We start from the raw sequence: 7,423 nt of genomic DNA, 5'->3' as shown, positions 1-7,423 counted from the left end.
ATATCGGGATACTGGGCTGGAACCACCTGCCATGTTAAAAACGAACACTTCAAACATCCCTCGTGACGTTATTTCTTGACTCCTGCTTCTCCCCACCCACGAAAAAGACTTCAAATATACTTTGAACTTACAACAAAAACAAGAGGGAAAACTACCAGGTTGGGAAACACGGTTTAGTGGAAGACAAACTTTCATCTGCCTGCTTCAGATACAAGACATTTTTGGCAAAAAAAGAATGGGGTGGGGGGAGTCGCGGCGAGCAGACTCAGATAAAAACAATAAGTGGCTCTCTCTTGCATCTTTAATAGCAGAGACAGAACAAATTAGGCCGGGAAGCTATTCGCGCCAAGATGAAGTTGTGTGTGCCCTATATATCCCAGGTAAGTACAGTTGGAAGCCGCCGAAATGACTTTTAGGCAAATTTCCCCCTACCATTTCATGGCATACCCCAGCCCCACATGTGCCCTATATATCCCAGGTAAGTACAGTTGGAAGCCGCCGAAATGACTTTTAGGCAAATTTCCCCCTACCATTTCATGGCATACCCCAGCCCCACACCCGTCTTACTATCAGAGTTCAGTTGACAGGCTAGCCCCAGGAAGGGTGAACGTTCCTGAGATGGACTCTCGCCCGCCTGGCGACACTGGCCGCCGGGCAGCGTGCCCGGCCCTGGTGGGCATTTCACTGATTAGCAGCTGTGGGGACGGCGAGCTCCGGCGGCCGCCCCCACCCCGCCGGGTGCACCTGCGCGCGGTGCCGCCGCCTCCCGCCGCCAGTGCCCGACCCCGGGCCACCGAACTCGCCATCCCTCCCCTCCGGTCAGCCAGCCCGGCGGCGGAAGCGCCCCGACCCCCGGCAGGCACCGGAGAGCCGCGGGGGAAGAGAGCTCGCCATCACATGGAGGCCCGGGCCCGCCCCCATTGGCTGCGGCCGAGCCAGTGGCGGCGCTCGCCGGCTGCGGTTGGTCCCGAAGCTGCAGCGCCTGCACGGGCCCGGAGTCCATGTTACGCTTTGTCTAATTCCCCCCGTTACAGAGTCATGTGCTGCTGCTCCCGTCGCCGCCGCTGCCGCCGCCGCCCGTGGTGCCCCGGCTCCTCCGCCGCGCTTCGAGGTGGCAACCGCGGGCGGGGCCGCGGAAGCAGGGTGCAGGGCGCCGCGCGCCTCCGCCGCCCCGGCGCGTCCGGGAGCAGCAGTAGCCGCACGCCGCAGGTGATGCCGCCACCTCCCGCCTCCGCCTAAGCCGGGGCTAGGCGGCCAAAGCTGCCCGGGCTGCCCCCCAAGGTTGGTGCGCGCCTCTCCCGGGCAGGGGCCGAGGACTGTGCTGGTGGAGCCGCGCCGGAGCCGACACGCGCCACCCCGGCGCCGGCGACCTGCCCCGCGGCGCCGCGGCCCGAGCGGAGGCTGCGGCTGGGACCTCGCGGGCCGGGGGACGCGGGCGACAAGCGGGCCGAGCGCTCGCCTCGGTCCCCGAAGATCGTTCCGCTTTCGGCAATTTGAGCGGCGGGCGCCGGGGCCGCGGAGTGGGCCCCGTGAGAGGACCGTGCCGGCCTGCGACCGCCCCTCTCCGACTCCCCGCCACGCGCGCTCCCTTCTCTCGCCTCCCTCCGCCCCATCGGAAGGGCGGGGAGACCCGGTTACGGCTCCGCTGATTCTTCCCGGAGGTGGGTGTTCGGTGTCTGGCCTCGCTGGCCCGCTGCCCAGAAGGTGAGCCCTTCAACTTCTCCAGAAACGCCTCCCCTCCCGCCTCCTTCCCGCACCGGGTGGGCTGGGCTGGGAAGTGAGGGCGCGCCCCGCCCCCAGCGCGAGGGGGAGGGAGCCGGGGGCCCGCAGGTGCACCCAGCCCGCCGCGGGCCATCTCCGGGTTGGGTACCGGTATAATCCGCTTCTAGCTTGTTTGGAAGCGTGGGCACTTGGGAGCCGGACTTCTGCGCGAAACCCTTCCAGGGGCTTGGAAAGGAGGAGGATTGGGGGTGGCTGCTCAGAATCACACCTCCGCTGACTGGAGGGTTCATAGGGGCCTTTCTGTTTCTCACCCCCTTTATTTGGGGGGGTATCCCTCACGGATAAAGAGATGAGTTTTTTTAGTTTCTTAAAAAGCCAGCTGCAGTAAAGAAGAGCTGCCCCAGGTCGAGGGGAGGAGAGGTAGGTCCCTGCTGGAGAGGTGGGGTGTGCGGCCCCACTTGGATACGCAGTTGGGGTGTCTGTGTCAGAAGATGGGGAGGTGGAGGTTTCAGGAAAGAAAAAGTGCAAAGGTGAGAGGGTGGAGTACTCAGGAGGTGGGCAGAAGGAGGGCGAAGAAGTCCTGGGGAGTCCTAGCCGGCCCTGGGGCCCAACTTGAGCCCCTTGGACGCATATATCGCTTCTTCTGTTTCTCAGATTTCCTCCTTTCCTTCTCCTTGACTTAGAAAAAAAAAAAATTCTTGTTGGGCAAAGAAAGCTTGAGGACATTATTTTGAAAGAGATTCAGGAGTAAAGAGAGAGCTGACTTCTGGACACTTTCTTTAGCAGCTTTGCTAATAAAATTCTAGTCAGGCTGCGTTTATTGAGCACCTATTATGTGTTCTGTGCTGGAGGTTGGAAGAGTCTGTGCAGCCAGAGAATTCCCGTCTGCAGTTCTGGGGAGGGCTGTTTACCTCGTAAACAACCAAAGGGCGCTTCCAAGTGCCAAGAATGACTGTGATTCAGACCTTCCCCTCCTAGGTTCTGGGGCCTCTTCATGGTACAGACCTGTGGGAAGAACACTGCACCAAAACCAATAAATGGGGTCTTCAGGCAGCATTTATTTTTACAGCTCGTTAATATTGACCAGACACCTCCCATCAGCTAGCGCAGGGTGAGAATCCTCTCTTTTCCTGTCTTCTACACCCACTGACTAAAACCCTGTTAGAATACAAGAACAAGATAGGAAAGATCCGGAGATAAAAATCAGGTAAAATAAGGTGCAGACAAAGTCTTTGGTCTCTGTCGGTTAGTAAGGGAGCTGCCAAGGAAATGATATGGTAATCCATGGAGCTGGAAAAAAAGCAATCCAAAATCTTGAATTGGCATGGTTTATTTATATATTTGAACATTTTATCTTAGATTTGTCTCTTTTTTATTGAGGGCGTCTGAGTGTGTACTTTGTTGATTAAAACCTAACACATTAGAAAGTTGGAGAGGAAGCTGTCCTTACATGACCCAGTCCCCCATTCTCTTAATGATCCTGTGGAGTGGTGTATGATGCAACAGTTCAAGTATTGAGCCATATTCCTATCTTTTTCTTTCAGCCAAGGTTTACAGAGTTGTCAAAACTTGACCTTTTCCTCCTAGTTTTTACACTGTTCAGAACTTTTTGATTTTTAAAAAGTTTGCTGTGTTTTTAATATCCCAATAGTTAAATTATTTTGATAGCTGTATTTTGGAAGTCAGACTTGATTCAGTCTCAGTACTGTAGGTATTAAATTGGCACTAACTGTGAAAACATGAAAGTTTTGTCAAACCCGTGTGCTCCTGATCACATATGTTCTTGAAATGGCAGTTGGTAAGGGATTTCCCCTGTTTTTCATGTATCATTGGAGCTGATATTGACATTCTGAAAAGTCCACCCAATATTTATTGAGTACCAGCAGGAAGCAGAGAACCTGAGTGGGTGTTGGGGTGCCTTAGTCAAGAAGGAGAGGGTTCTTGTACTAATAGAAAGCAAGCAAGACGGTCCATGTGAGATCACCGTCAGAAGCAAGGGATTGCATTTGTCTAGAAGGCCAAGGAATATGGAGATGGAAAGGGTGTTTGGAGCCAGCTGGGAGTGTTTGTGTATTGTGGAAGAGGGAGGACACATGTGTTAGGGGAAACTTTGAGGTGTGTCATGGGTCAAAAATAGGTTTGCCTGGATGGAACAGAGAACACATCTGATGAAGGGAGGTAGAGGGGATGTAGTTAGTGGAAGACTTGAACCACAAGTCAGTGGTGTTAATTATTTGCCTCAAGAAGCCTGGTTCTCAACAGGGGGGTACTTTGCCTCCCAGCAGACATTTGGGATATCCGGACACAGTTGTATTTTTGCTTGTCCTAGCTAGGAGGCAGGCATTACCAACACCTAGTGAGCAGAGACCCTGAATCTTGCTAAACATCCTGCAGTGTGCAGGATGTTCCCCACTACAAAGAATGATCCCGTCCAAAATGTCAGTAGTACCAAAGTTGAGAAACTCTGCCTAGATAGGGAAGGTAGAAGCCACTGTGAAGTGAAGTTTCATCTCAGCACAGGCCTCGGAGGAGATGATTTTGAAAGATGAGGAAGGACCGTGAGTTGGGAAGCCAGTCGAGGGGACTTCTGCTACACTCAGGCCTGAAGGGATTAGGATCTGGGCAAGTTCTAATTAGAGAAAAAGGCATTTTTGAGAGATCCTGGCAGATGGGGAAGTCACAATTGGACTGGGCATTTTCGAGAAGTCTTGGTCTAACTTCTTTAGTAAACTCTTGTGAGGCAGCATCTGTTTAAATACCCTCAGATACAGGGACCTCTCTACTTACAAAGACATGCCATCATACCTTTGGACTGTGTGTATGATCATTAGCTGATGACTGCCTCCCTGAAACTTTGTTCTGTTGATTCCATTCCTCTGGAATGACCCACCTCCTCAGACAGTCTTGCGAAGGCGCAAAGACAGAATAATGTTTCCTTCTTACCGCTCCAGCCAATTAACTTTTCTCAAAGCAAAATAGTCCTAATTCTTTTCGCAGTTCTACATGGTACATGGTTTCTGCCTCCTGAGTTTGTCAGCATCCTTTATGGAGAGTTATGGTGACTGAAATTGAATATGGTAATGGAGACCTGACCTGGTCCACAAAGAGTACAGTGGGACAGCTGTTTCCTGAGACCAAGGCACAAACATCTACTTTTTGCAGCTTAAGCTTACAAAACAGCCCAGCACAGACTCATGTTTAGGGTCTGGACAGTCAGAACTCCCAGGTATTTGTCATATTAGCTGTTGCATCCTGTGTTCATTGTGCAAGTGTGTGTGTGTGTGTGTGTGTGTGTGTGTGTGTGTGTGTGAAGCTGAGTGGGTGTTTTTTGTTTTTTGTCCCTGTGTGTGTGTGTGTGTGTGAAGCTGAGTGGGTGTTTTTTGTTTTTTGTCCCTGTTAAGTACTGTCCTATTTATTTTGGTCCAGTCTTCAGGTCTTTTGAGATTTTAAAATCTGAATTCTGCTTTCTAATCATATGAGAGAGGAGTGGAGGATGACTTTGCCAAAAGCTTTGTAGTCACTTAATATTAATGCTTCATGAAACCCAGTACTTTGTTTGGCGCTGCTTGTCCTATTTGAAAGCTGGGAGTTCTGGGTGATGGAGGGGAATTCCAGGGGTTGATGAACCCCGAGCTTAGGGCATCTGAGAAATTTGTGTTGTGGCCAAGCTACAGTGAGTTCAGTTGTTGCTAATGTTTGCACCTGAAGTGCCCTTTTGATATTATTTGAGTCTGTTGCAAGCTTCTGAAATCCGTACTCCATCCTCTGGGGTCTTTGTAATTCTATTTAGACATCTGGAAGAGAATTGCTAATGTTCTGTGCAAATCTGAAGCTTGCCAAATCAGAGTTGCTTTTGAAATTTGTGAAGAGGTAAATAGGGTAATAACTGGTATTGGCAAAAAACCGTGTATGAGGTTTGTTCCCACTCAAGCGAAGTTTTTTTTTTTCTTCCTTTTTTTTTTGCTAGAATGCCTGAAATACTTAATTAGTGACAGATTTACTTTTGGGGAAGGAGAGAGAGGTGGGGTCTTAGAGACAGGCCTTTCTCCTAAAACTGAGCTTTAGTATGTCATTGGTGTAGTGTTCACATATCTTCAATGAGAAGACATTAGGAGATTACCATTCTTGGATGTCTTTTGAAGCAGATAGGACAGAAATCCTAGGTAACTTAATGCCAGGTTATCCAAATGTTCTAGATCTGCCCAGCACACTAGATTTAAATAAATTACTTGGTTCAGGTGGTCACCATCCAGTAGTGTTGAGAGTGCTAGAACAAGATTCCGGATCTCATAGCCAACACATGTAACCTCTTTTGTTAGGAATGTCCCTTGTGCCCAGTCCATTGCAGCTGTGTTGCCTGTCCAGATGGTGCAGTCTGCTTGCTCTCACTTCTGTGTGTGGCCCACGTGGGAAACCTGTCTGTATTCTCTGGAGATGAAAATATTCCTATAAGAACTGGTGTTTTGTGTAAGAGATTTCTTGAGTGGGGACATATTTGAAAATCCTTAGAAATTGTCCTTTTATACTTTCAAAGGCTGTATCAAAGTTGAAGTCACCTTGGAATTAAGTGTGCAGTGTATCATTTTTGAGTAGAAGGAGAGAATTTTTAATAGATGGGAATGATCAGTGCTTGAATTTGGTAGAAGAGGAAATTGAGGCCTAAGGAGGTGATGTGGTTAGTGGCAGCTTACACACATAGTCATGGAGCAGGCATTAGAATCTACCTGCATGAAAGACCACAGATACAGGGTAAGGATAAAGATGACTCTGCTTGGAGGTGAGTAAACAGTGGGGTCCCTTAGGACTTATTTACATAATTGATCCAAAAGAAGGAATACACAACGGAATTTCTAGGTTTACAGATGATAGTGTGCTCTTCTGAATTGTGAAATAGCTAACCAACAGGGATTTATTCCAGGGAAACTGCACCAGGATATGTTAGTCATCAGAAGATTTGCAGGTGTGTTTCTTTGTGGGCAAATATGAGGTCAGGTATTAAGAGGGGAATTACAGAGTTGTCATAAGATGGTTTTTGGTGGGAAAATCCAGGAAAGGGCTTCAAAAATATTTTTACAGTGTTTTCCCAACTTGTTGCAGATTAAAAAGGACAGGAAATGCTAAGCTTCATCAAACAGATTTTGGCAACAAAACAGAAAACGTAGTCGTAATTGAGTTTCTACAGTGCTTTGTTCAAAGCGTGGGCATCTGACTTTAGGTGAGACACCAGAGCTCGAATGACCAATGTAATGTACCTAGAAAGGGTAGACAGTCCTGCCAGAATGTAAGCTCCATGAGGACAGAGCCTTGCCCATCTGTGTTTCTGATAAAAATATAGTTTCTAGTATCTGGAAAGAAGACAGAAGACAGCCAGGAGGAGATGATTCTGACGCCCATGAAACCACTAGGATAGGGACAGAGGACACTTGGATTGTTCCCCCTAGTCCCACGTACTATTTCAGTTGCCAGCTTCCTTGTTGCCTGCTCCAGTGCTCTGTCAGTGTGGTGAGGGCAGAGATGTATCTGTCTTGGGCGCCACTGATTTCCTGGTGTCCCTCCTCCCCGCACAGCAGGCCCTGTGTTGGTATTTGACACCTGAAGGAGTACATGAAGAGGTGCATTCCTTAAAGCCTTATAAGATATAAATTCAGGAAATAATGTAAAAAGTTTTGCTTAGCCCTGGCTGGCATCAGAATCAGTCTGG

The 7,423-nt window shown here is 49.4% G+C and overlaps 1 protein-coding gene across 12 annotated transcripts in view; it reads left to right on the top strand.

Moving 5' to 3' along the window:
* The first annotated feature begins 988 nt into the window (after window positions 1-988).
* LRRC8D (leucine rich repeat containing 8 VRAC subunit D) overlaps window positions 989-7,423 on the top strand; it is a 134,763-nt gene continuing 128,328 nt past the window's right edge. For 7 of the 12 annotated variants that reach the window (XM_081495467.1, XM_081495457.1, XM_081495452.1 and 4 more), the window contains exon 1: window positions 989-1,704. The gene's annotated coding sequence lies outside the window, so the exon portion shown is untranslated. Of the gene's footprint in view, window positions 1,705-1,805; window positions 2,143-7,423 lie in introns of those variants that run through there. The other 5 variants (XM_081495462.1, XM_081495463.1, XM_081495461.1 and 2 more) reach the window with 4 other exon arrangements.

Source organism: Giraffa tippelskirchi, chromosome 5, assembly GCF_054371585.1.
Source record: "Giraffa tippelskirchi isolate mGirTip1 chromosome 5, T2T-mGirTip1v1.2.pri, whole genome shotgun sequence".
In the NCBI taxonomy this organism is placed as follows: Eukaryota; Metazoa; Chordata; class Mammalia; order Artiodactyla; family Giraffidae; genus Giraffa; species Giraffa tippelskirchi.
The sequence above is the reverse complement of the archived record's forward strand: the minus strand, read 5'-3'. Positions and strand labels throughout refer to the sequence as shown.